We start from the raw sequence: 15,493 nt of genomic DNA, 5'->3' as shown, positions 1-15,493 counted from the left end.
GTGTTTTGGATGTTTTTATTTTCAAGCATAAACTAATTTTCTAAATACTTAGGAGAGATGAATCCTATGATGGATTTTTTTGTTTGATTTTATTTTACACAATAAAAGTGGAAAAGTGAATTTTGAATTGAATAGTGATTAAAAGTGAAAAAGTGAAATTATGAAAAGTAGAATTAGCAACAAAACAGTTTTGGACAGTAACAATAGTGTGACTTTGAAAAATCACCAAAAATGGTGAAAATTGAATTAGAGAGTGAATAAGATATTAAATGAAATCTTAAAGAGTCTATTTTTACATAAAAGGAATAGAGAAAGTAAATGAGTTATACATTTTGAGATATTTGAATTTTAGTGAGGCAAGGTCAGATTGATTTCGGAATCCCCTGTTCTGACTTTGGAAAATAATTAAAAATTGTACAAAAATGATTACGAGTTATAATTTATATACTTAGAATCCTTAATGAGTCTATTTTCAAAGGTAACAAACGTAAATATCATCCGAGTTCTGTACAATGAGATAATTCATTTTTAGTGAAGAGAGGTCAGAGATGTTGAGCAGTGAAATAGGGGTGACTTTAAAGAATAAACTGTACTAATTGGCCAAGTCAAAAATTCTGAAAATTTTATGGAAAGAAGATATGTGAGTATAGTTTCAAGGGAAATTAACATATCTTAATTTGGAGCTCTGTAGCTTCAGATAAAAATGATTTAGTGACTCTGACTCAAATAGACAGCTTTGAATTTAAATATAAGTTAATAGTGAAATTATGTATAATGCTATTTAAGCATGTTTTATACATAAAGGATGTGGAATGGAGAGGAGGAGGAGGACAATAAAATGTATGAAAGAATTGTGTGTAATGGTCATATGCCCGATTATAATCGGTAAATGTTAAATTGAATGGTAAATACGTATTGGTACTGAAGGAACTATTGCGGTATTGAAAAGCAATTGATCAAATGTTTAAGAAATTTAGTCATGACATATATATATGTGTGATAATAATGATATATGGATGATTATATCATTGAGTTGCATTGATTAATTTGGTTTATGTGATGGAAATGTCAAGAACATTTGTCTTTGATATGTGATGATCATAGTTTAATCTCATATGGGAAAATAAAGTTTCATAATATGAGAGTGTGGTATTGAAATATATATATATATATTTGATTGAGAAATTGATTTGAATTGTGAACATGAAAGATTGTGAATTGAATAAAATGGAAATGGAGCTTTGAATTACATGAGTAAGTATCGGGTCTCGTAGGCCTTATTTGTTATGAATATAATATTTTGAGGATATGTTGTAAAGAATTATAAAAGCATGTTAAAAATTTGAAGAGTTTAAATTTGAATGAAATTTTGTAACTCGGTTTAATACATTTACATCTGTAAGTGTTCTAGTAATGCCTCATACCCTATTCCGGAGTTGAATACGGGTAAGGGGTGTTACAATATTTTTCAAATTTTCGACATTAAGACACTAATTAATTAACTAGGTACCAATTTTGAGCGTTACAAGGGTGCTAATCCTTCCTCGTACGTAACCGACTCCCGGATCCGTTTTTCTAAAACTCGTAGACCAAAGCCGTTTTTTTTAGGTGATCCAATCACACCTCAATAAAAGATTGGTGGCGACTCCCAATTTTCATTCGATAACCTAAAATTTTTTGTTTTTCAAAAAATGGTTTCGACAGCCTAGATTTAAATTTTATTATATGTGAATTTTTATTAATTTATATAAAAATATAAAAAAACACTCTTATAATAATATAATTCATTTAGTGGTTAAAAATTGTAATTTTATATTATAGGAGAGATGAAAATATAATTTTATCATTGTATTAATTAAAAACTTTATAATTTCTAAAATTACAAAAGGAACATTTTCCATTTTGGTGTGCTTCTGCTTGTCCTTTTCTAGCTTCACCCTTATCGTCCATTTATTAATGCCAGGTTTCATTTTTTTTTTTTGTAACGAAATCTCATATCATTGGCATAATAGAAACTTTAGCCCTTAATATTTATCATTTTTCACCTTAACCCTATTCTTTTTGTATAACTTTGACTTTTAATCTTCAAATTTTAGTTAAATAATTTGGTTTTAAAAGAAAAATTAAGAGTGAATTATTAAGGTGATGGTCCACTTTATGAGGGTACAATATTACATAAATCTGAAAATCAGGGTTGAAAATATAGAGAAAATCTATGGATTTGCCAAATTTTAATAAGTGAAATGGATGAAATTTGTAATAGAAAGGACTAATTTACTCTTTAATCCAATTAAAATATAATCTAACTTCTAATAAGTGGATCTCTATAATACTTTTAGCAAATATTAAGAAAGAAACAAAGCATGGGATGGGAATTAGTTCACTTGACTTGCTTCACAACTTTATGCCTATTTCTCTTTCTGAATTTGTGAAATTTTAAAGCCCCTTAATTTCCACATTAAATAGTGAGAGAGAAAGAAGTTTATATCAATTTAACCAAAAGAAACAAAGTTTATGTAGTTAATTAGAAAATAATGATAGCCAAACATAGAGAAAAATAATGTTATTCAAATTCCATGTCTTCCATTTTCTTTTCTTTCTTTTTGTATCCTTTTGCTTTTAAGACCTAAAAAGTCTTAAAAGAAGGTGGGAGTGGGACTTCCTTCATAGGCTTTTAGCATCCATTTTGTGGAAAATTCAAGCTAGGATTAAGGGACCACGGCATCAGCTGTTTTGTTTGGCTGAACTTTATAACATTTCTTTAATTTAATAATCCAAATTCATATTACATTTTGTGGAAAACTAAGTGCAATTAATTAGAAATTCATATTACATTTTGTGGAAAACTAAGTGCAATTAATTAGAATTTTCCTTGATACCAAATCTGCGATGTCATTTTGTCGGGAGAAACTTTCTTGCATTTGATGTATATTTGTGTTTTGGACAACTGGAAAGTTTGGAAACTCTGGATTTTGGGTATAATCTACTGGAAGGAGTTGTATTAGAAACCCATTTTTCTAATCTCACAAGATTGACAACTCTAAAGGCATCACACAATAGGCTTAGATTTGAACCAAACTCAAGCTGGATTCTCCCATTTCAATGTCAAATTATTGAATTGGGTCACTGGCATCTTGGCCCAAAGTTTCCCCATTGGTTAAAATTCCAAAAGAACTTGTCTGTGTTAGATATCTCTGATGCAGGAATTTCAGATTTCATACCCCCTTGGTTTTGGCACCTTCCCACTCAATTTAAATATTTAAATATTTCCTTTAATCAACTTACTGGAGGGATTTCATATTTGAATGTGAGAGATTTTGTTGACTTAAGTTCAAACCAATTCAGAAGTCCATTGCCAAGAGTATTAGGAACTTTACAATATTTAATTTTATCAAATAATTCATTTTTAGGATCTGATCTTTTTGAATTAGTTTGTAATTCATCAAGTGGGGAATGGATGGAAGTTCTTTACATTGATAAAAATCTTATCTCAGGGGAAATTCCTGATTGTTGGAATCGTTGGCAGAATTTGGAGTTTTTAAATTTGGGAGGCAATAATTTGATCGGAAAAATTCCATCTTTAGGGCATTCAAAACTTTTCATGCTAATCCTTCGAAACAATAGTATGCATGGAGAACTGCCATCCACATTGCAAAATGCTAGTTTACTATGCTTGATCTTAGTGAAAATCATTTCAATGGAAGTGTACCAGCATGGATTGGAGACAAGTTCTCATTTCTTAATATTCTAAACCTTCAATCAAATAATTTTGATGGCCGTATTCCTCATAAGATTTGTGATCTTCTAAATATTCTGATTTTGGACCTGGCCCATAATAACATTTCAGGCACTATTCCAAAATGTTTTGGTAAATTGAGCTCAATGGCCAACAGAAACTAACGAGGAAACTATATGTATGAAGGGGAGGTGTTCATTTAACTGCACGATTAGTGCTGAAAGGGCGAAAGGATGAATACAGTTCCATACTAGGGTTTGTTACCAACATGGACCTTTCAACTAATACTCTCACGGCAGAGATCCCAAAAGAAATTGGTAGACTTGTTGAGCTACAATCATTAAACCTATCAGGGAATCTCCTAATAGGAAATATTCCGTACAACATTGGCAACATGGAGTTGATAGAATCTCTTGATTTGTCAATGAATTGATTGAATGGTGAAATCCCTGTAAGTTTTTCCAATTTGAATTTCTTAAATCACTTCAACGTGTCCTACAACAATTTGACAGGACAAATCCCAACAAGCACTCAGCTTCAAAGCTTTGAAAACTTGTCTTACGTGGGCAATCATCTTTGTGGACCTCCTCTCACTAAAAAGTTGTTGGAACTTAGAAATCAGAATGAAGAAATTTGATAGAAACTTGAGCTTGAAGGCTCGATGCTTGCTGAACAAACAAGAAAATTCAGCTAAGAACTTTTGAGCAAACAAACAGAATCGGGCAAGAATTTGAGAAAAGAAATGCTTGAGTAATAAACCAGAAATGAAGAAGAAAATGTGTATTTTTCATTAACTTGAATTGAGTCATAATCCCAATACATATACCAGTCAATAAGCTGGTTAGAATGAGACAACATCATCTAAACATCAGCTAACTCCACTAAGTAACCTTGAAACTTATAAAACATGACTTCCATACTTAGTAAAGCTGATTTATCAACTCAAACATTGAAAAATTACATCAAGTACATTAACAACTTGGTTTGAATCTAATTAAGTTTCAAAATATTAATTGAAGTAACAAAACAAAACAAAACAGCAACACCATCTTCAGCTGTAACATGCATGGCTCGGGCTGGTTCTCTACTTCTTGGCTGCATGCAGGCCAACTTCAACACTCCTCATTGGCTTGCATGATGCATACTTCCATTTTAACTTTCAAGTGCATGAACCTTGACACACTAAGGGGATTTGTCAAGATATCAGCAAGCTGATCCTCAGAACTGTAATGAATCAGTTTCACCTCTTGAGCTTGTTCCATCTCCCTAACAAAATGAAACTTAATCTTGAAGTGCTTTGTTCTCTCATGGAACACTGGATTCTTTGTAATTACAATAGCAGACTGGTTGTCACATTTGATCTTTGTTGCTTCCCTTTGGTGAAGATTCAAGTCTGTCATGATCTTTCTTAGCCAAATAGCTTGATTAACAGCACTAGCAGCTACTACGTACTTAGCTTCAGCAATTGATTGAGCAACAACATTTTGCTTCTTCGAACTCCAACAAAAACTGGCTAAACCAAGGGTAAACAAATACCCTGAGGTGCTCTTCATGTTATCCACTGATCCAACCCAATCACTATCAGCATAACCAAGTAGCTTCATGCTATCAACCTTGGTGAACATCATTCCAAAGCTTAGTGTACCTTTGATGTCCTTGAGAACTTTTTTCGCACCTTGTAAATGCTTCATGTTACAGCAATGCATGAATCTAGATAGCAGACTTACAACAAACATGATGCCTGGTCTTGTAACTGTCAAATAGAGCAAACATTCAACCAAACTCCTATAGGTTGTTTCACAAACTTTCTCAAAATCACCTTGGCTTGACAGCTTCTCTCCAACAGCAACTGGTGTGCTTGTTGCCTTGTAGTTCAACATGGAGAATTTGTTCAAAATTTTCAAGGCAAATCCCTTCTGACTTAGGAAGATCCCTTGTTGAGTTTGAGACATTTCCATGCCAAGGAAGTAAGACAGTTGTCCTAAGTCTGACATCTCAAACATCTTCTCCATTTTTCCTTTGAAATCGGCCAACAGGGTATTATTGCTTTCTGTCACCAGTAGATCATCCACATATAAGGAGACTATGAGCTAAGTTTCATCACCTTCCTTCTTCACATACAAGGTTGGCTCACTAACACTTCTTTCAAATCCCAAGCTAGCTAAGTAGCGGTCAATTCTGTCATACCATGCTCTTAGTGCTTATTTCAAGCCATACAAGGCCTTCTTCAGCTTGTACACTTTATCCTCTTCAGAATCCTTCAAGCTGCTCAACATATATCTCCTTATTAAGAAAAACATTGAGGAATGCTGATTTTACATCTAGTTAATGTATTTGCCATTGCTTTTGTGCAGCCAAAGCAATCAACAGCCTAATTGTGTCAAGCCTAGCCATTGTTGCAAATGTTTCAAGGTAGTTAATGTCATACCTTTGACTGAATCTCTTTACTACCAGCCTTACTTTTAGCTTGTTAAAAGTTCCATCAACATTATGCTTGGCTCGGAACACCCATTTCACTCTTATGACCTTCCTATTGGCTTGCCTTGCAACTAGCTCCCAGGTCTGATTCTTGTCAATCATGCTCATTTCCTATTGGATTTTGCATAGTCACCTTATGCACCATGTTCTAAAAGAGGTTCATCTCCCTTATACTGCGGTGACAACCATGGGCACTTGTTAACCTAATTTTAAAAATTTTATAAATAATAAATTTGAATTATAATATAATATTCTTTTTTAAGAGAAATTCGTTAATTTATTTAATGAATAAGACCATACAATTCGGAGAAAACAATAACAAACACCTATTGTACGCATTAAAGGACAAGCTCCATCATTACGACAAAAGCTTTAGCTTCAGCATCTATTGAACATTACGGCACGTTGACAATCGGCTCTGCCACAACTCAAGCACAACATATCAGGAGTGATTGCAAACACTTAATATAATAAGAAAATCAACCCCGAATGGTCTAAAGCGACGGGCATAAATTGGCAAAAGAATAGAGCATTTACCAAACTAGAGGGGACGATGACAAAACCAACTCTAAAATTACTTGCAAAAGCAAGACTGCATGCTTAAGCAAGGCTAAAAAGTGTACTATAGGAGTAGACAAAAACTTCTAAAAGTGAATACTTATTAAACAAGGGAAAAACAGACAAAAAGCATATAAAACTTGAGATAATACAAGTCCAAACCAACTCATGAAATCATTTATTATTCTGAAACTCTCAAAACAGAAACAAATTAAGAAGCCAACGAAGGGCTGCCCACTTTCTAAAAGAAATTATCAGTGGTCAGTGGTGTTTGAACGATGATAGGCATGGTCATTTGTCCATCGCAACTTGTGAAGACAACAAAGATACCCGTAAAATAGATTTGTAAACTGAAAAGAGAGAAGACGTATGAAGTGAATAAAAAGAAGAAAGAAAAAGAGGGTTGATGGATAGTAGTAAAAGGCGGGCAGCAACTAGCCTGGAGGCTAACACCACCTCTAGGCAAAAACAAAGTGAAAAAAAATGATTTGGAGGAAAAAAATTAGGGTTTTCCCAATAGAGAATACCTTATAATATAATATTCTTAAAAGTTAAATATATATTATATCACATATATATTATAAGGTCTTAATCTCCTAGTGACGTGGACAACCTACTTTTTTCACGTGAATTATTTATATTTTAAATTAATTAATATTTTTAAAATTTGTGATTAGTTAAGAAGAAAAATAATTGGTAAAAAATTATTTTAACCGTTTATCTTTTATTTTATTTTGTCTAATTTTTTATAAGCATCCCCATTTATCTTTTTTTCTTAAATAAAATTTATTATGTCATTTATCCTCAATAGAATTTTTTATTTACAAATAAATTAATAAAATAAAAATACATATTTTAGATACATTTTAATAACTTTTTAATTTCATGTTAACTAGAAAACAATTTTATAGCTCACACTTACCTTATAAATAGGTGTCAATCATTATTTTCATAAGCTCTTTAGAGTTTCCTCATTTAAAGAAACTCATGAGAAGGTTTATAGTTTAAAGTTATTTATATATTATTGATATATAATAATATGGGTAAACTGCATGATAGTCACTCAATTATAAAAAATTATTTTAGACACCAAAACTAAAAAATTTACAATTTAAGCACTCACGTTACATAGCTCAATCATTTTGATCAATCCTATTAAATTATAAATGGCAAGTGGCAGTTAAAAATTAGTGTAATAAGAAATTTAACTCTCAACTTTTACATATTATATCAATTTAGTCATAATTTTAAAGAATTAACCCTCAAAATTTACATATGTTCACAATTTGATCTTAATTCTAAAAATTTAAAGAAATATATAAAATACATAAATTTTCAAAAAATGTAATAATAAATTTAAATTTAAATTTAATATTAATATTAAATAAAAATAATTATATTAATATTAAAAAAACCCTCCCCACCACATCCCTCCTCAACCAGAAGGCATGCACGTCTTTCTCAAAAATCGTCTTTCTAAAAAAAAGGAAGCCCATTAAAAAAAACAATCATAAGGCATCCACGTCTCCCTCAAAGACTGTCTCCGACTAGTGGAGCTGAACCCGGTTTGGATCCCAACGAAGCCCATTATTTCATGCCTCTTAGTCCCATCATCATCACCAGTAGCGGAATGAGCGTTGTTTCCATTACCGGTTTTGTCCCAAATGATATGGATGAATCTCGAGTCGGAGTTTCACTAACGGTGACCGGATCCACTAGAGGAAAGGAAAGAAGAGAGGCAAAGAGAAAAGAGACGATGGCAAAGGTGAGTAGGAGGGTGAAGATGAGGAAACGAAAGGGATAGTGGTGGAGGAGGGGGAGAAGGACAACCTGGCGGAGGTTTTTTTTTATTTTGTTTAATATTAATATAATTATTTTTATCTAATATTAATATTATTAATATAAAATTTAAATTTTTATTACATTTTTAAAAAAAAATTTATGAATTTTATACATTTCTTTGAATTTTTAGAATTAGAATCAAATTGAAAATATTTATAATTTTTTAAAGTTATTTTTTTAAAATAATGAGTAAATCAATAATATGTAAAAGTTGAGAGTTCAATTTATTATTATACCAATTTTTAATTAACAGGTTAACTTGTCATTTGTGATCTTAACATGAGTGACCAAATGACCAAGCTATATACCATGGGTGCTTAAATTAAAAACCTTTATTTTAAGTGTCTAAAAACAACATTTTGATAGTTGGGTGACTATCTATGTAGTTTACCCTAGTAATATACGTTATATGAAATAGAAAAATAATAATCTTTCCATTGGTTCGAAATAACCCAAAACTTTCCTAATCATTCCAATGTAGTTACCATAGTGATTCCAATACAATACTAAGACTACCAAATTAATTTTGCAAATGTAAATAAACGATGTCATAAAGTACTATGATTTTGCAAATGAATGATAATTTTAATATGGTTTTCACGGTGATTCCAATACAATACTAAGATTTTACAAATGATTGGTGATTTTAATATAATACACTTACCCACCAAAAGGTTACGACTTTGCAAATGAATGGTAGTGATTACAATACAGTGCACTTAGCCAACTAAAAGTTATGACTTTTCTAAAACAACACATAGTGTTACAACCATTCCGAGGTTATAACCTTTTTAAAATGACACTTAATATTATGACCTTTTTGAAACAACACTTTATGACCTTTCTAAAACATCACTTAATATTATGATATTTCGAAATGACACATCATCACTTTTTCATGGTGTTTATATGTGCCTCACATTCGAGTGTAAAAATATACAAACTTTTTTTTCCCTTTTTGAGTGGTTTTTGCATTATTCAAATTTAAAGGTAAAATTATTTATTCAAAATATGGTTGCAAAAATATATAATACAAACTTTTAACTTTTGACATGATATAATTCAAATGTGCAATTATTTCATTCAAAGGTGTAAGAAGAATTCCTCCACATTATATATCAGGAATAGTGTTTTTTAATTCTGGTGTATTTTGGAAATATTATTTTTATTATTCTGCACATATGGGAGAAATAACTATTCTTAAGAAATTTGTGGGGAGACGTCTTATTTATATATAAGATATTATTAAACATATTAATATAAAACGTGGGGTTATTATTAACAAACTATATTTATAATTTCTTTACATTTATATAATTTTATTTATTTTAGAAAGTGATTAAATTTATATGGAAATAATAAATTTCAAAAAAAAATTACTTTACTTCTTTAGATAAGGGCATACATCCACATTAATTAGAGAATACTCTCATATCTCACACTTACACTTTAAATAAATGTTAATTTTCTCACTATTTCCGTTCGCTTTTAGAGTTTCTTCATTTGAAAAAATTCATAAAAATGAAAATTTAAAGTTTATATGAATAACATATATTAAATGAAAGAGAGAAATAATAATAATATTTTAAGATAGAACAGAATAATTTATTCATGCAATTAATTAAAATATATTATGTGTAAATATTTTATATAAAATATGAATTAATGAAATATATATTTTAATTTAAATACAATAAACTTGTACATCTATATATAAGTATTATTTTACATCATTATTAATTAAAGTCACATGGATTGTTTTATTATAATAATAAAATATTACTATATGCACATATTAAATTATTTAAGTTTAGAATAAACTATAAAATGGTGAATCAAATATGTCTTTTGTTTTATTTTGGTCATCCGACTATTAGTGTTTTCGATTTAGTCATTAAATTTATAAAAAAATAAACAGTTTAGTCACTCTAAGCTAATGTGGGATTTTTTATTGGTCAAATAACAAAATTAACCATCTAATATTTACACATTTTATCAATTTGAACTTAAATATAAAAATTCAAAAAAAATTAACTCTCAATGTTTACAAAATTTGTTATTTTAGGCCTCAACAATTACAAAATATTACAATTTAATTTTAATTCTAAAATTTTGGGGAAAATTAATGCATCATAATTATATTTGTAATTCTCATCACATGTTGACCATAAAATTAAATGTCAAAACAAGTATAGGACACAAAATATAACACATCATTCTATCAGCTTCAATCTCCTCGTTGTATATCTCTTTGATTTCTGTAAAAGAAAATTCATTAATAGGAATGTTTATTGACTGGAATTATCACAAGACTCTAAAACTAGATTTTTACTTTTTCATCTGTGTAAAATTTTAGAATTATAACTAAATTAACAATTTTTTAAATGTGGATTATACATGTTGAGAGTTAAATTTGATGAATTTTAGGATCAAATTGATAGAATGTGTAAGCTTTGGAGGGTTAATTTTGTTGATAGACCAATAAAAACCCACATCAACTTAGAGTGATTAAAATATTTAATTTCAAAAATCTAATGACTAAATCAAAAAATTAATAGTTGTGTGATCAAAATAAAACGAAAGACATATTTGATTCACCATTTTGTAGTTTTTCCTTAAATTTATTTATCAACTACCTTATTATTAGATTCAATTTTGACAGATCTTCATGATTCTTAGGATTATAACAAATTTATAACCTAAGCAAGCTCATGCATCGCATGGGTAAGAGAACTAGTGTGTGTCCATATATATTATAAATGATTCCAATAGTTTTTAAAATTACAAAAAAAAAAAGAATTGTAAAAATTCTTTATTTTGGTTATTTACTTTTTCTTTTAGGTTTATTACCATAAACATATTGATTCAATTGCGGCCAACCATATTTTTTAGTACTATAGTTTTTTTTGTTTTTTTAATTTTTTAAATTTCTTATAATTTTTTGAATTTTAAATAATTCTTACAATTTTAAAGAAAATTATTGGAATTTTTATCAAAATTTGAGTCTTTTAATTTATTTAATTTATTAATTTTTACATTTTTTAATATGAAAATTTTATTTGGAAAAATAATAAATTTAACCGTCAATGTTTTCATTTTTGTAAATTTGATATTATTCTTTTTCGAGCTAAATTTGACCATTAGCCTTTTAAAGAGTCAAATCATTTTTAATAGAAATATTGACTAAAATATTAATTTTTAAATTTATATTGGCATGGCAACCTGCATAGCAACTCACACATACTTTATGCTAACATGACACTATTTGTCTTATATGTCACATCAATAAATAACTTAAATTTTGTAAAAATAAAAGAATTCAAAAATATATAAAAATTCATAAATATTAAAAAAAACATGAAATACATGTGGTACGAAAATAGTGGAGAAGGTCGGTTGGTTGAAAGTTGAAAACATTTAGGATCCATCTCGCACAAAATAAATGTACTTTTCGGGAAAATTTTATTACTATAAGTATCACAAACCGACTTTGTTTTCAAGTTTTTTTATTTTTGTTGTGACAAAAAAATCGTTTTATACTAGATTTTTTCCAACAACTGACATCGAACTAGATTATGCTATGTTTATAGTATAAATAGAAATATGTTACTAGTTGGGTGACTATTTTTATAGTTTATGCTAATATAATACTATGTAAATATTAAAGAAACATGTTAAATTTGTCTATATTTAAAATTTTAATTAAGAAAAAATTTAAAATATTAAATATCAAAATAAAAATAATATAATTTTAAAAAGTTATAAGTAGGCCTAAAAGCAGACTTAAGTTAGCCATTTACAAATATGGATTGACAAAATTTTAAGCTTATATTTCATGTTGAATTGGGCTTGGACAAATATAAAATGTACTAATATCATATATAAACCCGACCCAATCCAATCAATTAATACCTCTAATTATATAGACTTAACAATAATTAATATCTAATAAAAACTTAATTTGAAGTTACTCCTTAGAACTGACAGGGATAAGTAAAATTAAGCAAAACTTTTTTTCTTGTATATAAAAAGGAAAATATTAGGGTAAAAGTATTATGAAGACTATTGTACTATGAGTTAAATTGCATTTTGTCTCTTCTATTAAAAAATATTGCAAATTAATCATTGAACAGTATATCAAAGGGTAAATTGGTCATTTTGTTAAAAAGTTCATCCATATATATTAAAAGCTGGTCATTGTATCGTCAAAATGAAGTACATGTGGCATGTCATAAGTAATTGTCTTATTATTTTGTTAGCTATGCTTATTTTTAATAGTTGAAATGGATGGAATTTTAAAGAAATTACCAGTTTGTTATTTAATCAAATATACAAAATTATTTTACCCATTTTTAAAGTAAAATGAATAAAATGTAATCCAACTTCTAAAAAGAGCATACATGGAATTTATCATATGCACATACTTTTATTAATTTTTTAAATAAAAAAGTGTTCTCGAATACATAGTATATCTTATTTTAATTATAGAAAGATATTTTTATAATTTCTTTCATCAAATTGATAATCGATTGACTTGTAACAGTATTTATGAAAGTTTAAGGTTACTTGGAAATTTGGGATAATGACCAAAAGCAAGAGAAAAGAAGAGCATCAAAATTCAAAAGCAAAGGTACCCACTCCCAACCCCATGATTTCCCTTACTCGTTTTCAGGTTTTTTACAAAATTATTATAAAAAAATAAAAAATAATCAAAATATTATAATTTTTTTATTTACCAAAATATACAAAAAAACAAAAAACAGAAAAAAAAACTGACAACAGCCTGATCAGGCTAATCACATTGGCGGCACCAAAGGTGCCAAAGAGATTGGCGGCACCAATGGTGCCAAAGGATTAAAATGTAACTATCTGTAGTTTTAAGGACCTGACATGTAAATTTACCATTTTGAATTTGAAAGTTAATGGCGGCTGTGCGCGACTAATTGCCTTCTAAGCCCTCCTTATTTATTATTTTCTTTTTATTCCCCTTCAACTCACTTTTTTATTTAATAACTCTATTTTAATTTATTAAATTTAATAACTCTATTTTCATTTATTAAATTTAATAAACTATTCTCATTTAATAACTCTATTTTAATTTAATAAACTATTCTCATTTAATAACTCTATTTTCATTTAAAATATAAAATTTACTGAAATATAAAATTTGTAGCTTCATAATATCTTAAGAGACTATTTTAATTAAAATAGTCTAACATGTTTATGTTATAAGTCTATTAAGAATATATTAAATTTATAAATAGATAAAATAGTTTATGTTTCCATTATTTAGTGTAACATGTTTATGTTATAAGTCTATTAAGAATATATTAAATTTATAAAATTAAAATAGTTTAATTTAATTTTTTAAATTAAAATAGAGTTATTAAATGAGAATAGTTTATTATATTAAAATAGAGTTATTAAATTAAACTATTTTAATTTTATAAATTTAATATATTCCCTTAACTAATATTAAATCAAAAGGAAAAAATAATGGAAACATAAACTATTTTATCTATAAACATAAACTATTAAATTTAATAAATTAAAATAGAGTTATTAAATAAAAAAGTGAGTTGAAGGGGAATAAAAAGAAAATAATAAATAAGGAGGGTTTAGAAGGCAATTAGTCATATTTCAATTTTAGTGCCCACAACAGCAATTAACTTTCAAAATTCAAAATGGTAAATTTGCATTTCAGGTCCTTGAAACTACAGATAGTTACATTTTAGTCCTTTGGCACCATTGGTGCCGCCAGTGTGATTGGCCTGATCAGGCTGTTGTTAGGTTTTTTTTTTTCTGTTTTTTGTTTTTTTGTATATTTTGTTAAATAAAAAAATTTATAATATTTTGGTAAATAAAAAAAAGTTATAATACTTTTAGTTATTTTTTATTTTTTAATAATAATTTTATAAAAAAAACCCCTCGTTTCCCATTAAAAGTATTCTCCAACTTTCATTAAAAATAATTACGAAAACCTGCTTCTTTCTCTCTCTTCATGACTTCCAACTCATAGCATCACAGTAAGAATTATTACGTGAATACTGTGCCAATTTCTTCAACTTTCACTAGTTTTGCAGAATCCATTTCCGTTTATTTCGTTTCACTAATTTGAGTTTCACATGTGTATTATAAGATATAAAAATTAAAAAAACAATTATATAAAAATGTAATATTTGTTAAACTTTCAACCCACTTATGGAGTTCAAAAATTTTAATGTATCAAATAATTAACATAATACTATGTAAATATTAAAAAATGTTAATGTTTCCATATTGAAATTTTAATAAAAGAAAAAATTTAAATATCAAACTGAAAATAATATGGGCAAACCTAAAACATGCTTAAGTTAGCCATTTACAAATATGGGTGCAGCCTTAGGCAAAATGTTATACTTATATTTTGTGTTTGACTAGGCTTAAGCAAATATAAAGTATACTAATATCATATGTAAGCTTAGCCTGGCTCATTAACACCTCTAATAATATAAACTTAGCAATAATCAATATCTAATTTAAAGCTTAATTTGAATTTACATATTATTTATATATCTATATATAGAAGCAAATAGTGACACATTAACTGGAGTAGGAAGGAATAAATAAATTTAAGTAGGATTTAAATAAATACTGTATTTATATTATTAAGATGTACATATTTTATAACATTTGTAACATTTTGAAGTTGGTAAACTTATTAGTAGTGTAGTGATCTTGGTTGTAATTTACCCTTTACAAAATTGGAATCGAGAAGTAGTTGATGTTGGCTACTAAACACTGGCATGACATCTTGTGTTATAGTCACAAGTATTTCATATTTACGTGACATTATTCTATCTTATATGTCACATTTTAAAATCCAAAAGTCTAAAATAT

The sequence above is a fragment of the Gossypium raimondii genome, chromosome 11 (assembly GCF_025698545.1).
Source record: "Gossypium raimondii isolate GPD5lz chromosome 11, ASM2569854v1, whole genome shotgun sequence".
Classification (NCBI taxonomy): Eukaryota; Viridiplantae; Streptophyta; class Magnoliopsida; order Malvales; family Malvaceae; genus Gossypium; species Gossypium raimondii.
Note: the sequence above shows the minus strand (reverse complement) of the source record.